General features: G+C 45.4%; 1 long non-coding RNA gene and 2 pseudogenes across 1 annotated transcript in view; 1 reads left to right on the top strand and 2 right to left on the bottom strand.

Moving 5' to 3' along the window:
• Positions 1-2,450: 2,450 nt before the first annotated feature.
• The window catches only part of LOC134935280 (uncharacterized), a 38,744-nt gene continuing 14,566 nt past the window's right edge, over positions 2,451-26,628 (bottom strand). Inside the window, exons 3-6 of the long non-coding RNA XR_010180030.1 lie at positions 4,289-4,377; positions 3,144-3,231; positions 2,988-3,047; positions 2,451-2,700 (exon numbers count right to left, since the gene is read on the bottom strand). This is a non-coding gene — a long non-coding RNA (uncharacterized LOC134935280). The remainder of the gene's footprint in view (positions 2,701-2,987; positions 3,048-3,143; positions 3,232-4,288; positions 4,378-26,628) is intronic.
• On the bottom strand, positions 15,331-15,451 carry LOC134937377 (5S ribosomal RNA; annotated as a pseudogene).
• On the top strand, positions 17,601-17,721 carry LOC134936969 (5S ribosomal RNA; annotated as a pseudogene).

Here is a 26,628-nt window from a genome sequence, read left to right on the forward strand (position 1 = left end):
TGTCCTGCTTCTAAGCAGACGATTTCTCGCTGAAACAGGTTTGCAATCCAGCATGCTTATTCTACGGCAGGCTTGCTGTGTCCGAAATCTGTTAAGGCCCACTCTGCCCGTAAAGTGGGTTCTTCCTGGGCGGCTGCCCGGGGTGTCTCGGCTTTGCAGCTTTGCCGAGCAGCTACTTGGTCAGGTTCGAACACGTTTGCTAAGTTCTACAAGTTCGATACTTTGGCCTCTGAGGACCTAAAGTTTGGTCTATCTGTTCTGCAGGAACCTCTGCACTCTTCCTCCCGTATTGGGAGCTTTGGTACATCCCCATGGTACTAAAATGGACCCCAGTATCCTCTAGTGCTTTGTTTTCCTGGTTTGTTACTTTGTTAATTATTGTTGGTTCAGTCGTTGCTGAATCGTTTCAAGTTGGCTTTCCTTTTGTTATGTGTGAGCTGCTGTGAATCTCACCACTGTCTGTGTATTTCCTTCTCTCGAAGTATGTCCGTCTCCTCGGGCACAGTTTCTAGACTGAATCTGGTAGGAGGGGCATAGAGGGAGGAGCCAGCCCACACTATTAAACTCTTAAAGTGCCCCTGCCTTCCAAGGGACCCGTCTATACCCCATGGTACTAAAATGGACCCCAGCATCCTCTACGGAATACGAGAAAAGGATTTACCAGTAGGTAATTAAAATCCTATTTTCTTGTGCTCCAAAAACTATTGTTTCAAAGGCCATTTCATGCTTCCTATATAGTACAATTTACATGGACAAATCAGCAGGTAAACAACTACTGTGTGTACAATAAATAAAACTAGTGATAGAGAAATCTTTATTGGACTTCATAGCATATACTTTCTTAGTATTATTTTGAACATATCAACCCGTGCACTTATTGTGATTACAGCTGTAAAACCCAACTACAGGCAGTCCTACTAACCATCTTTTTATTTGTGCTTTTACAGTATTCATTCTTTTTTGCTTGAAAAAGCTTGGGGAAAGAAAATTGCCCTAGTTTTTAGCTCACTTGAATTCCACTTTAGGTTTTGATTCCAAATTATTTTTTAAAAGCGGATCTATAGTTCTGATTTATGATGTTAGTAATTTTTTTGTTAGCTATATTATATCTTGACGCAAATGACAAACCAGTATTCTTTTTCGTACTATTATTTAGATTATTGGCTGCAGCCCTACAGTTTTTTCTTTTTGCACCAAAAATCTCCGATCAATAAAGGGAAGCAGAATATTTTAGCATCTGATCTTTTATTGGTTCACAGGAAATTGCATTCCCTAAAAGAATCTACCATAGTTTCTGCATGTGACTTGAATGTGCTCAAAGAAGTACAGTGTCTTCTAATACAATGTACTGTAGCTGGCTTTAACTACTTAACTGACGAATATTTTTTTCCAAAAACTGTTCAGAAATTGACGGGTTTTTTATAATCGAATTAGGTTAATTATATATTTAAGTATACATTGTCCAAAACTATTTTCTTTAAAAAAAATAAAAAAATAAAAATTTTAAAAAATATATTTTTCATGAACATTGGTGCCAACATTGATGGTCAAAACATTGCGACCATCAATTAACGGACTATCGCGACTTCCGTATTTAGACAGCATGTCCTTAGCTTACCCAAGAGCCCCTCTGTAAGGTGAGGGGCTGTTTTTTTTTTTACATTTCTCCAGCAGCTGCTAGTGTTTGCAGTGAGCTTTCTGACTGGTCGCATCAGATGCGACCATGTCAGGGAAAGCTCAAACTGTTGTGGTCGCATCTGATGCGACCATGCCAGGCAAGTGGTTAAGGTACATTTTCCAGCCACTTTTTATTATAATTACTGTTAAAGGGAATAAAGTTGAAAGCATCTACTAGTTTTTTTTATATGCTGAAATTGTGTTGACTCTATCACCTCCACCGTGACATCCAAAAAATGAATAAGTATGGGACTGTGAGTATGCGTGAAGGATAAACCATAAGTGTTATTAATATAATGAACAAAATCAGTGATAGAAGTGGGGTCCCCTTTCCAAATAAGGAACAGGTTGTCGATGTAGCGACAATAGAGGACTAGATTTGCAGGGAACCTCCCATTCCAGATGAGGTGGTCAATATGACCCATATATATGATTGCAAAGCTCGGTGCGAATCTGGCCCCCATTGTGATGCTGACAACCTGTAAAAAGTAACAGTGATCAAACAAATAATTGTGCTCCAAAATGTACTTGATAAAGTCCATTTGTTTACATTTTTCAACCACAGCCTGCAAAATGAGAGTTAGAGGTGGATTGGTTAGGGCTTTATATCTCTACATTTTATCTCTCTCCATGCTTTGATAAATACCCCCTGTAATCATGTACATGGACTATGTAGGGAAGCATGTAAGGTGACTGGTGAAGAGTTTGATAGAGAATGGAAATCTACTAATAGAGGGGCTGTATGGCATATTACAATCTTATGTGTAGTGACTGAGAGGTCTTCCAGTAAAATAAAATAGTACATTTTTTTTGTTTAACCAATTACATTAGAAAAGACCACAAAACTTGTTGCTGTCAGATTGATATTTATTTGTAGTATATTTGATGGTTACCAGAAAAAGATGACATATTGTGCTTTTTATCCACTGGTTAATCTTCTACATCCACAATCAATGGTGCAACATAATCTGAGTGCCGGATTCTAAAAGAAAAGTTGGGTGCATGAGGCCGGACCATTACCACCTAGAGGGTAAGGACAAATGTACTAATAAATACACTGTGAAAATAAGTATCTTCTGCCATAGAAGAGCAGGCCCAGAAGATTAATACTACTAAACAATTGCCCATTGTCTTTACTGCAGCAATATGTGTTAAGTTATTGTTACATTGTGTTATGAAAAAACCCATTGTCTTCTGTATAGCTGTCATGGTGCACATTCACTTCTTAGCAGCAAAGCTTTTGTGCAGTGACTTGAAGGATTTGAAATATTAATTCTACTGTGGTCAACTGAATATGAGCAAGAATTTACCTTTTCGGGTCTGTACTCTCCTGGGCCTGGAGTGTGTAGCTGGTTTCCGGGTCCAGGTGTCTAAAGTCGGGCAAGTGGTACAAATAAAGATAATGAAGGTCAGTTAAACTAAAGATTGCAGTGACAGAGATATACTAGTACAAAACGTATGCTCACTTTTTGTTGGTCCCCAGTATCGTTGCTACAAGTAATGCTACCGGTGATTTTTGGGCCAGTGCTGAAGTGATTTTATATGCCTCAGGACCTGAGAAAATGGAAAACGTGTCACCTGTATGTAGCTAATGTTATGCACACCAGTGCCTGCAGGAATGTACTGGTGTCAGAACTGTTATGCACTCCAGTGCCTGCAGGAATGTACTGGTGTTTGAACTGTTATGCACACCAGTGCCTGCAGGAATGTACTGGTGTCTGAACGGATAGGTATGCAAAACAAATGAACTCACAGACAGACTGGGGAATATGACATTACGTACACAGAAGGTGATAGGGTAACAAAATACACACAAAGTGAACAGAGAAGCCCAGAGGCTAAGGAACTGGGTGTCTCCCTAGTATTAGTAATGCTCAGATGGGAAAAGCAAGATGTTGTGTTTTAATACGTAGAGAACCCGAAATGCTGTTGCTAAGGGCAACAGCAAAACCCTAAAGGGTTACCAACGGGTGTGGCAGTAAACTCCTTGGTCAGAGATGGAATGATAGACACAAGGAGAGTCTCCACAATCCTAATTCTCACTTGCAGTGCACAGGTTCAGCTTACTGCCACTAAACTGACACCTGACACCTTGCACAGTGAGACAGGATTTAGGCAGGCAAGTCTTAGAGAACAGCCGCAAACTTGCTAAGTTCACAGAGTAGTAAAAGAACCCCAGCAAGTTAAACGACTGACTCCAGTCTTACTGCTAGGTCTGGATTGGCAGAGTGTATTACCAAATCCCCAGGCCTATTTGCAGTAAGCAACAACAAATACAAAGCTACACAGTACTGGCTAACTTTCAGGAACTGACTAACCAACAAAGATTCAGCAGCATCTGCTTAACCTGAGAAGAGGCCTTATAAAGCAGGTGCTGTCCACGCCCCACTCAGACCTCACAGACTGTGAGCACAAAAACCAGCACCGGATCCCCTGCCGTGCACAGAGCCTGTAACCACTGCACAGCAAAAGACCCGAACCGGAGTATCAGCTGCGCTCAGGTTACTCCGCTAGCACTTGTCTCCCGGTTGCCATGACGACGTGGCAGCACAGGGCAGGAGACCCTAACAGCTAAACGTATGAGATATACCAGTACAAAACGTATGCTCACTTTCTGTCGGTCCCCGGTGCAGTTGCTATGTGCTCCAAGCAGTGCTGACCGTCCTTTCTGGGCCAGTGTTATTTTATATGCTGCAGGACCTGAGAAAATGGAAAACGTGTCACCTGTATGTAGCTTAACGTATCAGATATACCAGTACAAAACGTATGCTCACTTTCTGACTGTCCCCGGCGCTTCGTCCTACAAGCAATGATGCCGGTGATTTTGTAAGCCGCAGAACCTTAGAAAATGGAAAACTTGCCACCTGTATGTAGCTAAATGTATGAGATACTCAGTCCTTAGGATGCCAATCAGCTCACGTTTTCCAGGTCATCTCGCAGGCGCACAGGTGTATCCATTACTCACTGGCACAGTTTAAAAGACCCACCGGTGGAGCCAATTTCACCTGTGATTCTGTGAGACCTGGATTAATACTACTAAACAATTGCCAATTGTGTTTACTGCAGCAATATGTATTCAAATTATTGTTTCATTGTGCTTTGGAAAAAAAAACATTGGCTTCTGTATAGCTGACTGTCATGGTACACGTTCATATCTTAGCAGAAAAACTTCTATACAGTGACTTGGGCCTGGAGTCCAAAGTTGGTATCCTGGACCAGGTGTCTAAAGTCAGGCAAGTGGTACAAATAAAGATAATGAACTGAGGATTGCAGCGATAGAGAGATATCAGTACAAAATGTATGCTCAGTTTCTGTGGGTCTGAAGTATTGCATATCACAGTTCCTCATTCCTCGTCCCTTTCTTGTCACTTTAAATTGACTGAGGGATGGACGTCACAGGCGATACAGGGGCAGATTTATTAAGCCAGGTGAAGTGATAAAGTGTAAGGTGATAAAGCACTAGCCAGTCAGCTCCTGTCATTTTTCAAACCCAGCCTGTAACATGGAAGTCAAGAGCTGATTGGCTGGTACTTCATCACCGTGCAATTTATCACTTCACCAGGCTTAATAAATCTGCCCCTAAATATCTAGGTATTATGATTCTTGGGTGTATCGTTCGACTGTATACCGCTAATTTTACTCCCATTATTAGAAAGACACTTGATCTGCTGGATACCTGGTGCTCCTTGCCTGTATCTCTGCTGGGCAGGCTGCCATATTGAAATCAATTATTTTTCCCAAGATTTCGTACTGCATTCAGATGCTGCCCATTGCTATGTCCAAACCTGAGGTATCTCTGGATTTTTTAAAAATTTCTCTTCAGGAAAAAAAAATTCTGCATCGCTAAATACAAATTATATTTACGTAAAGTGGAGGGTGGTCTGGGAGTGCCTAACCTCTCTGCCTTCTCTAACTTTCGCTATATATTGGATTGGTGTCAGGGTAGTGAACATTACACCCAGAACGCTCTTGAAGAACGCTCTGTTCTATCCCTTCTACATGTTTCTTGTGCTTCTTTGCCCCATCATTTCAGTTCTATTTACTGCTGTTTATGCAACGTGGCTCTTTATTAATCGGTCATTGGGTCGCAGGTATATGGTTTCAAAATACTCTACATTTTGGGGCAATCCAAACTTACAGCCAGGCTTAGACAATAGTTGTTTTTTTATTTTTTAGATGGAAGCATAAAGGAATTGCAGCCATCAAAGACATCTTTGGGTGGGGGGTGGGGGGTTTACTAATCTTGTTCCATGATTTACGTGCTAAATTCTCCCTGCCTCATAGTGATCTTTACATGTATCTCCAAACACGACACTGTGCTCAGTCTCTTTTGTCACCCACGCTACACCCTGCAGTACCTGATATCCTGCAATCTCTGTTTGCATTATGCTTTCACTTCTTACAAAACCAGGTATTTGTATCCTGATTTGCTACCAGTACAATCGAGCGTGGTGTGGATGGAGATTGCTAGGAAATGGGAGATTGATATTCTACAGGTTAACTCTGCTGGTGTTTTGCTTAAACTTATGGAGAAAAGTATGAAGATTTTACATTCTGCTATGTTGCAGGAAGTTCACCTGAAAACATTGCACCATGCTTACCTCTCCAAGGCTCAAAGGAGACATATTGTACCAGGAGATATGGAGGCCTGTTTAAAGAGTAAAGCCTTAAATTCTCACAGAAAAGGCATTTGATAGACTAAATTGGTTGTGGTCAGTTTTGGAAAAATTTGCATTTAGTGGTCCAATTCTATCTTCAGTAATGGCTTTATAAAGTATTTAGCAATGGCTTTCTGTCGGATGCTTTTCTTATTACGAATGGTACGCGACAGGGCTGCCCTCTTATCACCCTTGATATTTACCTTGGGCATAGATCCTCTTGCCGCAAAAATTCAGATGGCTGGGGACTTCCCAGGGATAATGGTTGGCAATAGCACGCGTAAGTTGTTTGCGGATGATGTCCTGTTATTTGTCACAAATCCGATATCCTCTATCCCTTGTTTACATGATATATTGCAAAGATACAGTGATGCTTCCTACTATAAGATGAATACAACAAAAACAGATGCTCTCCCAGTTAATATTCCGTCTCTGATTGTATCCACACTTCAATCACAATAGCCATACAATTGGCGTTCATCTTCACTTCAGTGTTTAGGTATCCATATCCCATCCTCTACCCTTTCTGTATTTTAAGTTAATTGACCCCCCTCCCCACACTTGACAGTTTGCTACTGGTTTTATTTCATGGGATATCATGACATTTTGTTGTTAGGCCGCTTAGCAGCTTTCAAAATGATCCTACTACCCAAACTTATGTATCTATATCACACGATACCCTTTTTATTCCCTAAAAAATATGTAGATAAGTGTCACACTATATTATTACGATATTTGTAGAAGTCTCATCCTCCCAGGTTAGCTTGGACGAGACTAATTTTGCTTCGAAGGCATGGAGGGTTGGCTATGCCTGACCTTGTTTTATACCAGGAGGCTTGTGAGTTAGTCCAGCTTAAGTATTGGTTGGGCAGGTCCTTTGACTCTAATTGGGTATCTATTGAAAGAGCAGTGATTTCCGATTTTCCATTGAAATACCTCCTTAGAATGCCACCGAGCTTAAGACCTTCGCCGCTGGCCCTTCTCCCATCTGCGAAAATTACTCTACAGGTTTGGGACTAATTTGTAAGCCGTTTACCTGGTTATCTATTTCCCTATTCTAATATATCATTGTGAGCCATAGCACAATTAATCCCTAACCTCAACCTTTCAGTTTGGTATGCTTGCAGTCTGAGTAGATTAGGCAGTCTTTTAGATAGTAATGTTATGCTCCCATTCTCCTTACTTCAGTCTTGTTATAACCTTTCCATTTGGTATAGCGTTGGTATAAAAGTTTATCCTCATATTAGCACACATGACCTTATATAAGTCAAAGAAAGATCTATCTTTTTGCTACATAAATCTTTTAAATCTTATCCCCACCACAAACATCAGTTTGTGCAGTCTCTGCTCAGCCCAGGACTTACAGTACTCTGCCGCTGCGATGGATTGCTGGTGAACGGGGCCGGAGCTGATGTCAGACACCCTCCTTGCCAACGCCTGAGTCCGCCTGCGTTTTCCCGGACACGCCTTTACAACGGTCAGTTGCCAACCCACAAATGGCCTCTTCCTGTTAGTCACTTTGCGATCACCCGTGCAATCGTTTTTTTCCGCACCATACTGTCACTATGCACTAATGCTCGGTGCAGTCGTCCGATGCGCCGGCGCATTGCAGTGCATACGCATACGCACTTCAGACCTGATCACACACTGCGAAAATGCCCAGCTACGATCAGGTCTGAATTACCCCCTTGATTTGCTGAGCTATTACATTATCTTTCTTAATGGATAGTTGACTGCTCTTTTGTAGCAGTGACATTTTACATTACAGTAATTCCTGTGTTGCTTCATGATCTATGATGTCTTAATTGTGTTGATGCTCAATTACATTTCTCTGACGTCCTAGTGGATGCTGGGACTCCGTCAGGACCATGGGGAATAGCGGCTCCGCAGGAGACAGGGCACAAAATTTAAAAGTTTGACCACTAGGTGGTGTGTACTGGCTCCTCCCCCTATGACCCTCCTCCAAGCCTCAGTTAGGTTTTTGTGCCCGTCCGAGCAGGGTGCAATCTAGGTGGCTCTCCTAAAGAGCTGCTTAGAAAAAGTTTGTTAGGTTTTTTATTTTCAGTGAGTCCTGCTGGCAACAGGCTCACTGCAACGAGGGACTTAGGGGAGAAGAAGTGAACTCACCTGCGTGCAGGATGGATTTGCTTCTTAGGCTACTGGACACTAGCTCCAGAGGGACGATCACAGGTACAGCCTGGATGGGTCACCGGAGCCGCGCCGCCGACCCCCTTGCAGATGCCGAATAGAGAAGAGGTCCAGAAACCGGCGGCAGAAGACGTCTCAGTCTTCATGAGGTAGCGCACAGCACTGCAGCTGTGCGCCATTGCTCTCCGCACACTTCACACCAGCGGTCACTGAGGGTGCAGGGCGCTGGGGGGGGCGCCCTGGGCAGCAATGTAATATACCTATTCTGGCTAAAATATATCACATATAGCCCCTGGGGCTATATGGATGTATTTAACCCCTGCCAGGTTCCCAAAAAAACGGGAGAAGAAGCCCGCCGAAAAGGGGGCGGGGCCTATTCTCCTCAGCACACAGCGCCATTTTCCTGCCCAGCTCCGCTGCGAGGAAGGCTCCCAGGACTCTCCCCTGCACTGCACTACAGAAACAGGGTAAAAACAGAGAGGGGGGGCACTTATTGGCGATATTTATAATATTTGAGCTGCTATAAAGGGAACACACTTATTAAGGTTGTCCCTATATATATTTATAGCGCTTGGGTGTGTGCTGGCAAACTCTCCCTCTGTCTCCCCAAAGGGCTAGTGGGGTCCTGTCTTCTATCAGAGCATTCCCTGTGTGTCTGCTGTGTGTCGGTACGTGTGTGTCGACATGTATGAGGACGATGTTGGCGTGGAGGCGGAGCAATTGCCTGTAATGGTGATGTCACCCCCTAGGGAGTCGACACCAGAATGGATGGCTTTGTTTATGGAATTACGGGATAGTGTCAGCACGCTACAAAAGTCGGTTGACGACATGAGACAGCCGGCAAACCAGTTAGTACCTGTCCAGGCGTCTCAGACACCGTCAGGGGCTGTAAAACGCCCTTTACCTCAGTCGGTCGACACAGACACTGACACTGAATCCAGTGTCGACGGTGAAGACACAAACGTATTTTCCAGTAGGGCCACACGTTATATGATCACGGCAATGAAGGAGGCTTTGCATATCTCTGATACTGCAAGTACCACAAAAAGGGGTATTATGTGGGGTCTGAAAAAACTACCTGTAGTTTTTCCTGAATCAGAGGAATTGAATGACGTGTGTGATGAAGCGTGGGTTACCCCTGATAAAAAACTGCTAATTTCAAAGAAGTTATTGGCATTATACCCTTTCCCGCCAGAGGTTAGGGCGCGCTGGGAAACACCCCCTAGGGTGGACAAGGCGCTCACACGTTTATCCAAACAAGTGGCGTTACCGTCTCCTGATACGGCCGCCCTCTAGGATCCAGCTGATAGGAGGCTGGAAAATACTCTAAAAAGTATATACACACATACTGGTGTTATACTGCGACCAGCAATCGCCTCAGCCTGGATGTGCAGTGCTGGGGTGGCTTGGTCGGATTCCCTGAAGAAGTCTATGGACACGACAGTGGTCAGGCGATGCGGATTCCAAACGGCATATGGAAGTATTGCCGTATAAAGGAGAGGAATTATTTGGGGTCGGTCTATCGGATTTGGTAGCCACGGCAACAGCCGGGAAGTCCACCTTTTTACCTCAAGTCCCCTCCCTACAGAAAAAGCCGCAGTCTTTTCAGCCGCAGTCCTTTCGTTCCTATAAGAACAAGCGAGCAAAAGGACATTTATATTTGCCCCGAGGCAAAGGAAAGGGTAAGAGACTGCACCAAGCAGCCCCTTCCCAGGAGCAGAAGTCCTCCCCGGCTTCTGCAAAGGCCTCAGCATGACGCTGGGACCTTACAAGCGGACTCAGGGGCGGTGGGGGGTCGCCTCAAGAATTTCAGCGCACAGTGGGCTCACTCGCAGGTGGACCCCTGGATCCTGCAGGTAGTATCTCAGGGTTACAGGTTGGAATTCGAGAAGTCTCCCCCTCGCCGGTTCCTAAAGTCTGCTTTGCCAACGTCTCCCTCCGACAGGGCGACGGTATTGGAAGCCATTCACAAGCTGTATTCTCAGCAGGTGATAGTCAAGGTACCCCTTCTACAACAGGGAAAGGGGTATTACTCCACGCTATTTGTGGTACCGAAGCCGGACGGCTCGGTAAGACCTATTCTAAATCTGAAATCTCTGAACCTGTACATACAAAATTTCAAGTTCAAGATGGAGTCACTCAGAGCAGTGATAGCGAATCTGGAAGAGGGGGATTTTATGGTGTCCTTGGACATCAAGGATGCTTACCTTCATGTCCCAATTTGCCCTTCACACCAAGGGTACCTCAGGTTCGTGGTACAAAACTGTCATTATCAGTTTCAGACGCTGCCGTTTGGATTGTCCACGGCACCCAGGGTCTTTACCAAGGTAATGGCCGAAATGATGATTCTTCTTCGATGAGAAGGCGTATTAATTATCCCTTACTTGGACGATCTCCTGATAAGGGCAAGATCCAGAGAACAGCTGGAGGTCGGAGTAGCACTAACTCAAGTAGTGCTCCAACAGCACGGGTGGATTCTGAATTTTCCAAAATCCCAACTGATCCCGACGACACGTCTGCTGTTCCTAGGGATGATTCTGGACACTGTTCAGAAAAAGGTATTTCTTCCGGAGGAGAAAGCCAGGGAGTTATCCGAACTAGTCAGGAACCTCCTAAAACCAGGGACAGTGTCTGTGCATCAATGCACAAGAGTCCTGGGAAAAATGGTGGCTTCTTACGAAGCGATTCCATTCGGCAGATTCCATGCACGAATTTTTCAGTGGGATCTGCTAGACAAATGGTCCGGATCGCATCTGCAGAAGCATCAGCGGATAAAATTGTCGACAAGGACAAGGGTCTCTCTGCTATGGTGGTTGCAGAGTACTCATCTGTTAGAGGGCCGCAGATTCGGCATACAGAACTGGGTCCTAGTGACCACGGATGCCAGCCTGAGAGGCTGGGGAGCGGTCACACGAGGAAGAAACTTCCAGGGCGTGTGGTCAAGCCTGGAAACGTCTCTTCACATAAATATACTGGAGCTAAGAGCAATCTACAATGCTCTAAGCCTGGCAAAACCTCTGCTTCAGGGTCAGCCGGTGTTGATCCAGTCGGACAACATCACGGCAGTCGCCCACGTAAACAGACAGGGCGGCACAAGAAGCAGGAGGGCAATGGCAGAAGCTGCAAGGATTCTTCGCTGGGCGGAAAATCATGTGATAGCACTGTCAGCAGTGTTCATTCCGGGAGTGGACAACTGGGAAGCAGACTTCCTCAGCAGACACGATCTTCACCCGGGAGAGTGGGGACTTCATCCAGAAGTCTTCCACATGATTGTGGTCCATTGGGAAAGACCAATGGTGGACATGATGGCGTCCCACCTCAACAAAAAACTGGACAGGTATTGCGCCAGGTCAAGAGACCCTCAGGCAATAACTGTGGACGCTCTGGTAACACCATGGGTGTACCAGTCAGTGTATGTGTTCCCTCCTCTGCCTCTCATACCCAAGGTACTGAGAATTATACGGCAAAGGGGAGTAAGAACGATACTCGTGGCTCCGGACTGGCCAAGAAGGACTTGGTACCCGGAACTTCAGGAGATGCTCACGGAAGATCCGTGGCCTCTACCTCTAAGAAGGGACCTGCTTCAGCAGGGACCGTGTCTATTCCAAGACTTACCGCGGCTGCGTTTGACGGCATGGCGGTTGAACGCCGGATCCTAAGGGAAAAAGGCATTCCGGAAGAGGTCATCCCTACCCTGGTCAAAGCCAGGAAGGAGGTGACTGCACAACATTATCACCGCATTTGGAGAAAATATGTTGCATGGTGTGAGGCCAGGAAGGCCCCGACAGAGGAATTTCAACTGGGTCGATTCCTACATTTCCTGCAAACAGGATTATCTATGGGCCTCAAATTAGGGTCCATTAAGGTTCAAATTTCGGCCCTCTCGATATTCTTCCAGAAAGAATTGGCTTCAGTTCCTGAAGTTCAGACTTTTGTAAAAGGAGTACTACATATACAGCCCCCGGTAGTGCCCCCAGTGGCACCGTGGGATCTCAATGTAGTTTTGGATTTTCTCAAATCCCATTGGTTTGAGCCACTCAAATCGGTAGATTTGAAATATCTTACATGGAAAGTAACCATGCTACTGGCTCTGGCTTCAGCCAGGAGAGTGTCAGAATTGGCAGCTTTATCATATAAAAGCCCATATCTGATTTTCCATTCGGACAGGGCAGAATTGAGGACGCGTCCTCATTTTCTGCCTAAGGTGGTATCAGCGTTTCACCTGAACCAGCCTATTGTGGTGCCTGCGGCTACTAGCGATTTGGAGGATTGCAAGTTGCTGGACGTTGTCAGAGCATTGAAAATCTGTCAAGGCCCACTCCACAAGGAAGGTGGGCTCATCTTGGGCGGCTGCCCGAGGGGTCTCGGCATTACAACTCTGCCGAGCAGCTACGTGGTCAGGGGAGAACACGTTTGTAAAATTCTACAAATTTGATACCCTGGCTAAGGAGGACCTGGAGTTCTCTCATTCGGTGCTGCAGAGTCATCCGCACTCTCCCGCCCGTTTGGGAGCTTTGGTATAATCCCCATGGTCCTGACGGAGTCCCAGCATCCACTAGGACGTCAGAGAAAATAAGATTTTACTTACCGATAAATCTATTTCTCGTAGTCCGTAGTGGATGCTGGGCGCCCATCCCAAGTGCGGATTGTCTGCAATACTTGTACATAGTTATTGTTACAAAAAAATCGGGTTGTTTATTGTTGTGAGCCATCTTTTCAGAGGCTCCTACGTTATCATACTGTTAACTGGGTTCAGATCACAAGTTGTACGGTGTGATTGGTGTGGCTGGTTTGAGTCTTACCCGGGATTCAAAATCCTTCCTTATTGTGTACGCTCGTCCGGGCACAGTATCCTAACTGAGGCTTGGAGGAGGGTCATAGGGGGAGGAGCCAGTACACACCACCTAGTGGTCAAACTTTTAAATTTTGTGCCGTCTCCTGCGGAGCCGCTATTCCCCATGGTCCTGACGGAGTCCCAGCATCCACTACGGACTACGAGAAATAGATTTATCGGTAAGTAAAATCTTATTTTTGTACTTTGTATTTTGTTTTTCCTCATACGTCCTATTGGATGCTGGGGACGACATCAAGACCATGGGGTATAGACGGGATCCGCAGGAGACATGGGCACTCCAAAAACTTTTCATTGGGTGTGAACTGGCTCCTCCCTCTATGCCCCTCCTCCAGACCTCAGTTTTAGAAATGTGCCCAGGTCGACTGGATGCACTCTGAGGAGCTCTACTGAGTTTCTCTGAAAAGACTTATGTTAGGTTTTTTATTTTCAGGGAGATCTGCTGGCATCAGACTCCCTGCTTTGTGGGACTGAGGGGGCAGAAGCATAACCAGCTTCCTCAGAGTTACATGGCTCTGTTTCTGGCTGACAGGACACCATTAGCTCCTGAAGGTAACTGAACGCTAGCCGTGTCTAGATGCTCACTCCCACAGCACGCCGTCACCCCCCTCACAGAGCCAGAAGTCAGAAGACAGGTGAGTATGAGAAGAATGATCTTCAATCAAGTAAGTGACGGCTGAGGTGCGGCGCGGCTGGCGGGAGCGCAGCGCGCCATTGCTGCTCACACACACAGGCACTGCAGGGTGCAGCGCGCGGGGGGTAGCGGGGGTAGGGAATCATATGAAAGACAAGGGTTCGAGCAATCTTCATTGCCCCAGACTGGCCAAGAAGGGCTTGGTACCCAGATCTTCAGCAGTTACTCATAGGAGATCCCTGGCCTCTTCCTCCTCGGGAGGACCTGCTGCAGCAGGGGCCGTGTGTGTACCAAGACTTACCGCGGCTACGTTTGACGGCATGGCTGTTGAGCGCCGTATCCTAGCCAGGAAGGGTATTCCTAAGGAGGTCATCCCCACCCTTATTCAGGCCAGAAAGGGAGTAACGTCAAAACATTACCACCGTATTTGGAGAAAATATGTGTCTTGGTGTGAATCCAAGAAAGCTCCTACGGAAGAGTTTCACTTAGGACGTTTTCTCCATTTTTTGCAGGATGGTGTGGAGACGGGCCTACGATTGGGATTAATCAAGGTCCAGATTTCGGCCTTGTCAGTGTTTTTCAAAAAACAATTGGCCTCTCTTCCAGAGGTTCAAACCTTCGTGAAAGGGGTTCTGCACATCTAGCCTCCATTCGTGCCTCCAGTGGCACCATGGGACCTTTAACAAGGTATTGCAGTTCCTTCAATCGGATTGGTTTGAGCCTCTACAAAAGATAGAGTTTAAGTTTCTCACTTGGAAAGTGGTGATGCTTTTGGCATTGGCATCCGCAAGGCGGGTGTCGGAATTGGGGGACTTGTCTCACAAGAGCCCTTACCTGATTTTCCATGAAGATAGGGCAGAGTTGCGAACTCTCCAGCATTTTCTTCCAAAGGTGGTTTCTGCTTTTCACATAAACCAGTGAGAACATGAAAAAAAGAAGAAAGAAGACTCTTGTTGGGAAGCACTCAATATACAGATAACGTTGTACGACTAAATGTCACAAAAACTAACTAAAATACAATATTTTATTAATTCTCTTTAAAATTAATTATTGAGGAGTTCAATGGGTGCCGATGTTTATTAAATGGTGACATTGCGAAAATATAAAGAGAAATATATAAATTGTAAGGTACAAATACCTAATTCAGGCCGAAGTGGGTATGTCTATAGTGTTGTTAGTAATCACACTCCAACTGTAGGACAACCTGTGATAATAAATTGCTCACTTATTGAAAATATGACCATCATTTGTAAGCTGCTATATATCCCAAATGGGAATTTTAATCCTAGCAGATAGTTGAATCATAGGTCATAACCGAGGTGTAATACGATGCTCTGTATTGGTGACAGATGGGTGGCAAATATTTGCAATACCAGGGTGTTCCTTGGTAGTCTCCTATCCAAGTACTTAACCCGGCCCTCCACTGCTTGGCTTCCAAGATCAGATGAGATTGGGCATCTCCAGCGGGGTATAACCGCAGACCTTATGCTCACCCTTGTCACACTGTGTCCACAATTGGGCACAGACAGGAGCCAATTTACGTTGTTATATGAGCCACAGGTATCGATACAGCTGATTTGATAAAGAAATCAAAAATTTTTATCATAAATGATAAGGTATAACAAAAGATTAAGTACCTATCTGGATTTTCACGGCTTAGTTAGTCGCAGTATCAGTAGGAATAAAACCTCTCAGCTGCACAGTTTATCATATATATGAAAATAAAACATTAGATCAAAATGATGGTATTTTTAACTGTGCAGGAAAGGGAAACCTCCAAATTTGGTCTCCAAAACAGTAATGAAAGTATGATATTACACTTTGAATTATCAAAGAAGCAGGGAAACACAAACAATGAAATCTTCAGCTCTCAGAAATTATTCTCAAGTAATAGAAAAATAATGATAAATTGACACAGAGTGTTTTCTATATGATATGTGTCTTCAGGAAATACTGGGATAATTATGGGTTTCTGCCATGTAAAAGAGAGAGGGGGAGATGTACTAAGCCTGAAAAGTGATAAATATCACTGTGATAAAGCACCAGCCAATCGGCTCCTAACTGCCATGTCACAGGCTGTGTTTGAAAAATGACAGTTAGGAGCCGATTGGCTGGTGCTTTATCACAGTGATATTTATCACTTTTCAAGCTTAGTACATCTGGCCCAGAGAGAGAAGGCGTTTATGTGCTGGATAAGGTCAAAAAAATGGCAGACGTATCCACATCCGCTTTTTTGATAGAAATATAGACCTCAAAAGGGTTGCATTAATTCCCTTGCTGGCGATAACTGACTGTCAATAGTATAGTCTATGCACCATGTGGGTAAGGTATTTGTAAATACCGGTCCGTGCAATGACAATGCACTGGTGCACAGAGACACATGTATTGAAAATGCACTGGTGCACAGAGACACATGTATAAACCAAACCTGGTGTATGTTCATAAAGTTCTAGTCCTACTTGTATACTGGGGGAGATCCTGGTATGAGGAAGGTGCCGGCCGCGTCTGCCCGCGTCCTGTCTGCTGCCGAGCTCCGGCCGCACTGTACTTCCTGTTTGGCTGGTTCCCTTGGCGACGGACTTTGCCGAGAACGGCTCGTTGCGGTCACGTGTGCGCACCACGTGACCGTGAGGATGCAGTCTCCTTCCTGACGTACGTTTCGCAATTTGCTTGGTCACAGGGCGTGACCGCAACGAGCCGTTCTCGGCAAAGTCCGTCGCCAAGGGAACCAGCCAAACAGGAAGTACAGTGCGGCCGGAGCTCGGCAGCAGACAGGACGCGGGCAGACGCGGCCGGCACCTTCCTCATACCAGGATCTCCCCCAGTATACAAGTAGGACTAGAACTTTATGAACATACACCAGGTTTGGTTTATACATGTGTCTCTGTGCACCAGTGCATTTTCAATACATGTGTCTCTGTGCACCAGTGCATTGTCATTGCACGGACCGGTATTTACAAATACCTTACCCACATGGTGCATAGACTATACTATTGACAGTCAGTTATCGCCAGCAAGGGAATTAATGCAACCCTTTTGAGGTCTATATTTCTATCAAAAAAGCGGATGTGGATACGTCTGCCATTTTTTTGACCTTATCCAGCACATAAACGCCTTCTCTCTCTCTCTTTTACATGGCAGAAACCCATAATTATCCCAGTATTTCCTGAAGACACATATCATATAGAAAACACTCTGTGTCAATTTATCATTATTTTTCTATTACTTGAGAATAATTTCTGAGAGCTGAAGATTTCATTGTTTGTGTTTCCCTGCTTCTTTGATAATTCAAAGTGTAATATCATACTTTCATTACTGTTTTGGAGACCAAATTTGGAGGTTTCCCTTTCCTGCACAGTTAAAAATACCATCATTTTGATCTAATGTTTTATTTTCATATATATGATAAACTGTGCAGCTGAGAGGTTTTATTCCTACTGATACTGCGACTAACTAAGCCGTGAAAATCCAGATGGGTACTTAATCTTTTGTTATACCTTATCATTTATGATAAAAAATTTTGATTTCTTTATCAAATCAGCTGTATCGATACCTGTGGCTCATATAACAACGTAAATTGGCTCCTGTCTGTGCCCAATTGTGGACACAGTGTGACAAGGGTGAGCATAAGGTCTGCGGTCATACCCCGCTGGAGATGCCCAATCTCATCTGATCTTGGAAGCCAAGCAGTGGAGGGCCGGGTTAAGTACTTGGATAGGAGACTACCAAGGAACACCCTGGTACTGCAAATATTTGCCACCCATCTGTCACCAATACAGAGCATCGTATTACACCTCGGTTATGACCTATGATTCAACTATCTGCTAGGATTAAAATTCCCATTTGGGATATATAGCAGCTTACAAATGATGGTCATATTTTCAATAAGTGAGCAATTTATTATCACAGGTTGTCCTACAGTTGGAGTGTGATTACTAACAACACTATAGACATACCCACTTCGGCCTGAATTAGGTATTTGTACCTTACAATTTATATATTTCTCTTTATATTTTCGCAATGTCACCATTTAATAAACATCGGCACCCATTGAACTCCTCAATAATTAATTTTAAAGAGAATTAATAAAATATTGTATTTTAGTTAGTTTTTGTGACATTTAGTCGTACAACGTTATCTGTATATTGAGTGCTTCCCAACAAGAGTCTTCTTTCTTCTTTTTTTCATGTTCTCACTATGAATAACTGACTCGGGGGAGCACCACTGATGGGTAGCTTTTTTGATACATAAAAATAAGGAATGTGTTACCTTAAGTATCTGCTCCCTAAAATAAGGATTTGAACCTTAAATTTATTTATCAGTTTATACAGATAACCATCATTATACATATACATCAATTACACCAGTGCGGTTTCCAATTTTTCTGTTTCTCATTTCACATAAACCAACCTATTGTGGTGCCAGTAGTTACTGACACATTCACTGATTCAAACTCTCTAGATGTGGTTAGAGCTTTAAAAATCTATGTTGCTAGAACAGCTCGTGGAAAACAGAGGCTCTGTTTGTCCTGTATGATCACAACAAGATTGGCTTTCCTGCTTCCAAGCAGACTATTGCACGTTGGATTAGAAAAACGATTCAGCAAGCTCATACTACGGCTGGATTGCCGTTACCGACGTCGGTAAAGGCCCACTCCATTAGGAAGGTGGGCTCATCCTGGACGGCTGCCCGGGGGTCTCGGCATTACAACTTTGCCCAGCAGCTTCTTGGTCAGGGTCAAACACATTTGCTAAGTTCTACAAGTTTGACATCTTGGCCGCTGAGGACCTAAAGTTTGGTCAATCGGTGCTGCAGGGTCATCCGCACTCTCCCGCCCGTACTGGAGCTTTGGTATAGACCCCATGGTCTTGATGTCGTCCCCAGCATCCTCTAGGGCAGGGCTGGCCAAACCGGTCCTCGAGATCTACCAACAGTTCACGTTTTCCAGGCCTCTTGAAGATCTGTAGAATTGTCAGTTAGGATTGAATGCAGCACATCTTAATTAGTAATGACTACAACTGTGCACTAGCTAGGTGGTCTGGAAAATGTGAACTGTTGGTTGATCTCGAGGACTGGTTTGGCCAGCCCTGCTCTAGGGCGTATGAGAAAATAGGATTTTGATAACCTACCGGTAAATCCTTTTCTCCTAGTCCGTAGAGGATGCTGGGCGCCCGTCCCAGTGCGTACTTTACCTGCAGTTTAGTTATTACAGTTACACAAGTTGTGTTATCTTGGTTTCAGCATGTTGCTGCAATTAGGTCATGCCTGTTGGCGTGTGTTATGTTGAATGCCATGTGTGCGGCATGGTTGAGGGTGTGAGTTGGTAGATATCTCACCACTATTTAAGTAATTCCTTTCCTCGAAATGTCAGTCTCCCTGGGCACAGTTCCTACAACTGAGGTCTGGAGGAGGGGCATTGAGGGAGGAGCCAGTTCACACCCAATGAAAAGTCTTTGGAGTGCCCATGTCTCCTGCGGATCCCGTCTATACCCCATGGTCTTGATGTCGTCCCCAGCATCCTCTACGGACTAGGAGAAAAGGATTTACCGGTAGGTTATCAAAATCCTATTTTTTCTCATGACAATAAAAGAAAAGAAAAAAAAAATATAGCTCATAATCTGTAAAGTTTTTAATTGTATCTTACGCTTGAATTCAAGCAATTCACCGCATGAATAAGGGTACTTTTTTGACATTAAATTTAGGTTGCAAATATAATTTATGTTTGTATTGCAATTGCTATAGCTTCATGCAAATCAAGCATCTACAGAAAATGCAATGTTAGTAAAATAGCCCTACTGTGTGCACTAAAACTTATTGAATCATTGTTCGGGGCAGACATAGACAGTGTGTAGCTCTCTTAGGAGGAATTAAATTATGGATGGATGACTTTGTGTGGCCGAATCAGCGCAGCAATAGTTGCACTTTTACGGCAGCCTGATCTGCAACAAAGCTACTTGCATCCCCAAAGGTTTGCAAGCAGTTTCGTACGGATTCGGCTACTCAGGCGAGGCGTGCAAGCAGGGCCGGTGCTAGGGTGTTCGGCGCCTCCCTGCAAACTATTAATTTGCGCCCTCCCTCCCATGTGCTTGATGATGCAGCGGTGGCAGGGCCGTGAGGCTGCTGCCAGCGGCTCTGTGCCCACAGTGCATATGCACTGTGCCAGGCACCACTGGCACAGTGCTAGTTACGGCTCTGTGCAGGGTATCTAGGGGAGGGCAGCACAGTGGCTGTGAGAGAACACATGGGGGTGGGGTCGGCACAGTAACTGAGTGACACAGTGACTGGGACTGAACACAGAGGGGGATTGTGACACAATGACATAACACAAACTGGCGGAAGGGGGTGACACAGTGACATAACGTGGGGGGTGACAGAACACGGGGGGTTGACGCAGTGACAGAACAACAGGGGGGGCGTGACACAGTGACATAACACGGGGGGGCGTGACAGAACATGGGGGGAAACAGAGTGCCAGAACACAGAGAAGGGGGTGTACAGCGTGATACCAGGGTGTCTGTAATATCACGAGATCCTGGAGTCTCAGTGGGTATGTTACCCCAGGAGCTTGCAGCCCGGGCCGTACCCTCCCCCTGCCGAATGACCTGACCTGCTGTGCGGCGCTCAGAGTCACCCACTCGGGATATCTGCCTCAGCGCTTCCTGTCTCTCTCTGCCCACAGCGGCCACCACAATGCTGGTCTACTTACTGGTGGCCAGGCGAGCGCGTTTTCCCTTGTGCGCCGATCACCGCAGCAGTAAGGACTCGGGGGGGGGGGGTGAGCTTCATGGCGGCAGCGGAGGAGCACAGCGTGACTGATTGCAGCAGCAATATAAGGTGCTTGAGAGAACGGTGCTTGCTGCAATCGCACTGGGTGGCCTGGTGGGGTGGGATATGCTGAATACTATACCACTCTGGACTCGAGAGGGCACCACTGTACATGGTTTGTTTAAAAATAAATAAATAAATAAATACATATCACACACAGCTGCCGGAGACACTGCCTGTAAAGTGTGACAGGCGCAGTGGCAGCCGGCAGCACCAACAGGCAGCAAAGGGATGCAGAGCAGAGACACAGCGCCTCTCCAGCCCAGCGCCAACCTGCTCTGCTTCCCTTTGCTGAGCGGGTTCCGCCGGGCCTGCGTGCAAGATGAGTGCCACAAGTGGGTGCTGTTGCCATTGTTTAAATGCCACAGCAACTCGCACCCTTACCCCACAATTGAATTCAACCTTAGTGCTATTATAATACAAGTCCCATTATACCCTGCCAATTTGAGCTGACAGAACATGCTATGGCTTGCAGTTTCATAACACATCCAACGCAGCCATAGGTTGTTCAGGCCTGTTGTAAAACAATAGTTCAAGGAACATTTTCCTACAGCAAGGCCCGATGTCATGGACTTAGGTAAATGTTAAAAATACAGAACATGCACATTCTGAACTGTTTTTATAGGTGGCATTCCCTTTTCACCACATCCATAATATATGTTTATTCATATAGCGTGTTTTTCCCAATAAGACTCAAAGCAGTTTATGCTACTGCAGTCATATTGGGCACGCTGATTTATTTCTTGTTCTTTGCCAGTGTTTCTTAAAGTATTCTTGTGGAACCCTAACAGTGCATGTTATCAAGGTGTCCTCAGGAAAATTAGTACCAACAGTAGATCTGTTATGCTATCCAACTAACACACTTGTGCTTCAGCTAGATGATTTGGAAAACATGCATTCCAGTCTTTCCCTAGTTTATTGTCTACAATTACTAACACACACACACACACACACACACTGGGGTCCACTGGTGTCAGAAGTCAAGTAACCTCTCAGCATGTTTTGGACTATAGGAAGACACCCATGCATCCATCCAACAGCGAAACTTACCCCTGTGAGACTGTATTAACTACTTTTCATCAGTATGTATTGCAGTATCAGGCTCAAAATACTTATGCAGTGCTATACTCATATAACTAGAGTGCAGTTTATTTGTTTGGGGAAGCAAGAGGAACAGAAAACATCCCGTGGCTCCTTAGCGTCTCTGGCATTCCTGACACTTTAACATACAGACGAGCAGCACATAATAGGATATACTGCAGGCTGCCTTGGTTTTCTACAGCATTTGGTACTTGCACTATTGGTTCCTCTTTGTGTTGCCATCCTTGCAAAAAAACAGCCATGAATTTCCTTATGAAACAGAACTACAAGAGCCAGCAGATAAATTCAACCCTGCTTTTTCTTGTTAAACCTATTTATTTATTAACAGTTATTTATATAGCGCACACATATTCTGAAGCGCTTTACAGAGAATATTTAGCCATTCACATCAGTTCCTGCCCCAGTGGAGCTTACAATCTAGATTCCCTATCACATGTACACACAGACACATTCACACTAGAGTTACTTTTTTGTTGGAAGCCAATTAACCTACCAGTATATTTTTGGATTGTGGGAGGAAACCAGAGTACCCGGAGGAAACCCACGCAAGTACGGGGAGAATATACAAACTCCACAGTTAGGGCCATGGTGGGAATTGAACCCATGACCTCAGTGCTGTGAGGCAGTAATGCTAATCATTACACCATCCGTACTGCCCTAAACCTAAATGGTAATCCTACTAAATAAGCCTGATACCATTTTATGCTTTCTAATTGTAAAGCGCAATGGAATATGCTGCGCTATATAAGAAACTGCTAACAATAAATAAATATAAATGCTTTGTACACAATGACATTATGATACAGACACAAGTAGGACTTCTATGGAACCCAACAGAGATGCCTTCTCTTGCACTGTAAGTAAGAGATGTGTACAAATACATTGCTGTATGAGATAATTACCTGGTGTCTGGTCATTGATGAATGTTTTAGTTCTTGCTCCTAGGGAATAATTTGGAGCTGATCGATAGTCCGACTTTCCAGCACATTCAGGAGCAGTGGCGTAGCTTCATCCTAGTCGCCCGGAGGCAAGATGGATCTTGGGCCCCCCCATGGCAACTCGTCAAACAAATGACACGCCCATATCCAATGAAAAGCAGTTGTATTGGTGCAACTCAGTACTCACCATCCAGTTATAGCCAATTTCCTGCTAACCTATTATTGCTCATGTTTGCCCATGGACTGCTAATTTGATGCATGCGCAGAGTGAAATCGCAGCCAATGATGAAGGCACAGTAGCGGAAAAATTACTGATTACATCTGCAATCTTTGTGATCACCAGACAATATGGAAGGCATTTTAGTGACCACCAGAGAATACAGAAGTAACTTTAGTGACCACCAGTACATCAGGAGATGTGGAGGAGGCCGTAGGAGGGCAACAACCCAGCAGCAGGACCGCTACCTCCGCCTTTGTGCAAGGAGGAACAGGAGGAGCACTGCCAGAGCCCTGCAAAATGACCGCCAGCAAGCCACAAATGTGCATGTGTCTACTCAAATGATCAGAAACAGACTCCATGAGGGCGGTATGAGGGCCCGACGCCCACAGGTGGGGGTTGTGCTTACAGCCCAACACCGTGCAGGACGTTTGGCATTTGCCAGAGAACACCAAGATTGGCAAATTCGTCACTGGCGCCCTGTGCTCTTCACAGATGAAAGCATGTTCTCACTGAGCACATGTGACAGATGTGACAGTCTGGAGACGCCAAGGAGAACGTTCTGCTGCCTGCAACATCCTCCAGCATGACCAGTTTGGCAGTGGGTCAGTAATGATGTGGGGTGGCATTTCTTTGGGGCACCACACCCCTCCATGCGCTCGCCAGAGGTATCCTGACTGCCATTAGGTACCGAGATGAGATCCTCAGACCCCTTGTGAGACCATATGCTGGTGCGGTTGGCCCTGGGTTCCTCCTAATGCAAGACAATGCTAGACCTCCTGTGGCTGGAATGTGTCAGCAGTTCCTGCAAGACGAAGGCATTGATGCTATGGACTGGCCCGCCCGTTCCCCAGACCTGAATCCAATTGAGCACATCTGGGACACCATGTCTCGCTCCATCCACCAATGCCACATTGCACCACAGACTGTCCAGGAGTTGGGGGATGCTTTAGTCCAGGTCTGGGAGGAGATCCCTCAGGATACCATCCGCCACCTCATCATGAGCATGCCCAGGCATTGTAGGGAGGTCATACAGGAACGTGGAGGCCACACACACACTACTGAGCCTCATTTTGACTTGTTTTAAGGACATTACATCAAAGTTGGATCAGCCTGTAGTGTGTTTTTCCACTTTAATTTTGAGGGTGACTCCAAATCCAGACCTCCATGGGTTAATAAATTTGATTTCCATTGACAATTTTTGTATGATTTTGTTGTCAGCACATTCAACTATGTAAAGAACAAAGTATTTAATAAGAATATTTCATTCATTCAAGATCTAGGATGTGTTATTTTAGTGTTCCCTTTATTTTTTTGAGCAGTGTATGTAAAATAATTGGAGTGCACAGCTGGCTCCTCCCCTTTCACGCCCCTCCAGTTTGGAAAATTGTCTGGAGAGAATAGGGAACATGAAAAAGATATTCAGGAAGGAACCATACACGCCATGGCGTAAGCCAGTAACATTTGTAAACGAACAATTCTTAACTTTAACAAGTAGAGAACCAGACTGAAGCAAATTAACAAGAAGGCAGGCAGCTCTGAGGTGGGCATCCAGTGTCCCCGAGTGGATTTATAGAAATCGATTTATCGGTAAATACTAAAATCTTCTTTTCTCTGTCATCCACTAGGGGACACTGGAGATCAGACATCTGGGGAGGTCCCAAAGATACTCCCATGGAGTGCTGTCCGAAGCCTGAAGAACCAAACGGCCAAAAGTAGAATCTTTAGCAGCAAACGTGTCAAACTTGTAAAAACACGTAAACGTATGGTCCAAAGACCACGTAGCGACTATACAAAGCTGACTCGTAGAGGCTCCCCTGGCAGCCACCCAGGAAGCCCCTCCCGACCTCGTGGTATGAGCATCTACCCGAAATGGGACACTTTTACTACTAGCTACATAAGCCTGACAAATAGTGAGTCCCACCTATCTGGACAAGGTTTGCTTTGTCGCCGGCCAACCTCTTCTGGGCCTTTATACAAGACAAATAACCCATCCGACCTTCTAAGGGACTTAGTTGCTCGTACATACACTCTTTGTGCCCTGACAACATCCAGCGAACTATCGCTATCCGACATCTGAAAAGACAGACCTACAATAGGTTGGTTGATGTGAAAACTCTAAGCTACCTTGCGTAGAAACTCCGCCTTAGTACGAAGTTCTGCTCTATCCTCATGAAAAACCAAAAAGGGACTTTTGAAAGATAAGGCTCCTAGTTCTGAAACCCTCCTTGCTGAAGTACATGCAAGCAACAGAACAGTCTTCCAAGACACATACTGTATTTAAGGTCAGCTCTTTCCAATGGTTCAAAAGTGTCAGATCTTAAAAATTCTAAAATCAGATTCAAATCCCACGGAGCCGTGGGAGGCAGAAAGGGTGGTTGAAGCCTCAACACACCCTGCAAGAATGTCTGTACTTCCTGCAAAGGAAGCCAGATGTTGCTGAAAGAAAATAGGCAGAGATTTGCACCTTCAAAGATCCCAATCTCACACCACCTTCCAAACCATCCTGAAGGAAACACAATAATCTGTTAAGACAGAACTGTCTCGGGTTCCAACCCTTAGGTTGGCACCAATCCATGTACTTCTTCCAAATTCTATGATAGTGAGCCGCCGTAACCGGCTTCCTCGTTGCAATCATGGTAGGAATCGCTGAACTGGAAATATCCTTTTCCCTTAGAATCTTGGCCTCAAGCTGTTAAAGACGGTTCAGGTCTGTATGCAGGAATGGACCCTGTGACAACAGATCCTCTCTCTGTGGCAACCTCCAAGGCTCCTCCGCTAGGATACTCTGCAAATCTGAATACCAATGCCTGCGGGGCCAGTCCGGAGCAATTAGTATTACCCACGTTCTTTCCCTTTTCTCTAACGTCTTAGTGGATGCTGGGGACTCCGTAAGGACCATGGGGAATAGACGGGCTCCGCAGGAGACAGGGCACTCTAAAGAAAGAATTAGGTTTACTGGTGTGCACTGGCTCCTCCCTTTATGCCCCTCCTCCAGACCTCAGTTAGAATCTGTGCCCGGACGAGATGGGTGCACCTTAGTGAGCTCTCCTGAGCTTACTGAGAAAGAAAGTATTTTGTTAGGTTTTTTATTTTCGGAGAGATCTGCTGGCAACAGACTCTCTGCTACGTGGGACTGAGGGGAGAGAAGCAAACCTACCAACTGCGGATAGGTCGCGCTTCTGAGGCTACTGGACACCATTAGCTCCAGAGGGATCGAACACAGGAACGCACCCTTGGTCGTCCGATCCCAGCAGCCGTGCCGCCGTCCCCCTCGCAGAGCCAGAAGCAAGAAGCCGGCGTGGAGAAGAAAAAGCGGCGGCTGAAGACTCCTGTCTTCTTATGAGGTAGCGCACAGCACTGCAGCTGTGCGCCATTGCTCCCACATTACACCCACACACTCCGGTGACTGTAGGGTGCAAGTCGCAGGGGGGGGCGCCCTGGGCAGCAATTCAGTACCTCCTGGCAAAATAGGGCATATATACAGCTGGACACTGTATATATGCATGAGCCCCCGCCAGTTTATACACAAAATAGCGGGACAGAAGCCCGCCGCTGAGGGGGCGGGCCTTCTTCCT

The sequence above is a fragment of the Pseudophryne corroboree genome, chromosome 6 (genome assembly GCF_028390025.1).
Source record: "Pseudophryne corroboree isolate aPseCor3 chromosome 6, aPseCor3.hap2, whole genome shotgun sequence".
NCBI lineage: Eukaryota > Metazoa > Chordata > Amphibia > Anura > Myobatrachidae > Pseudophryne > Pseudophryne corroboree.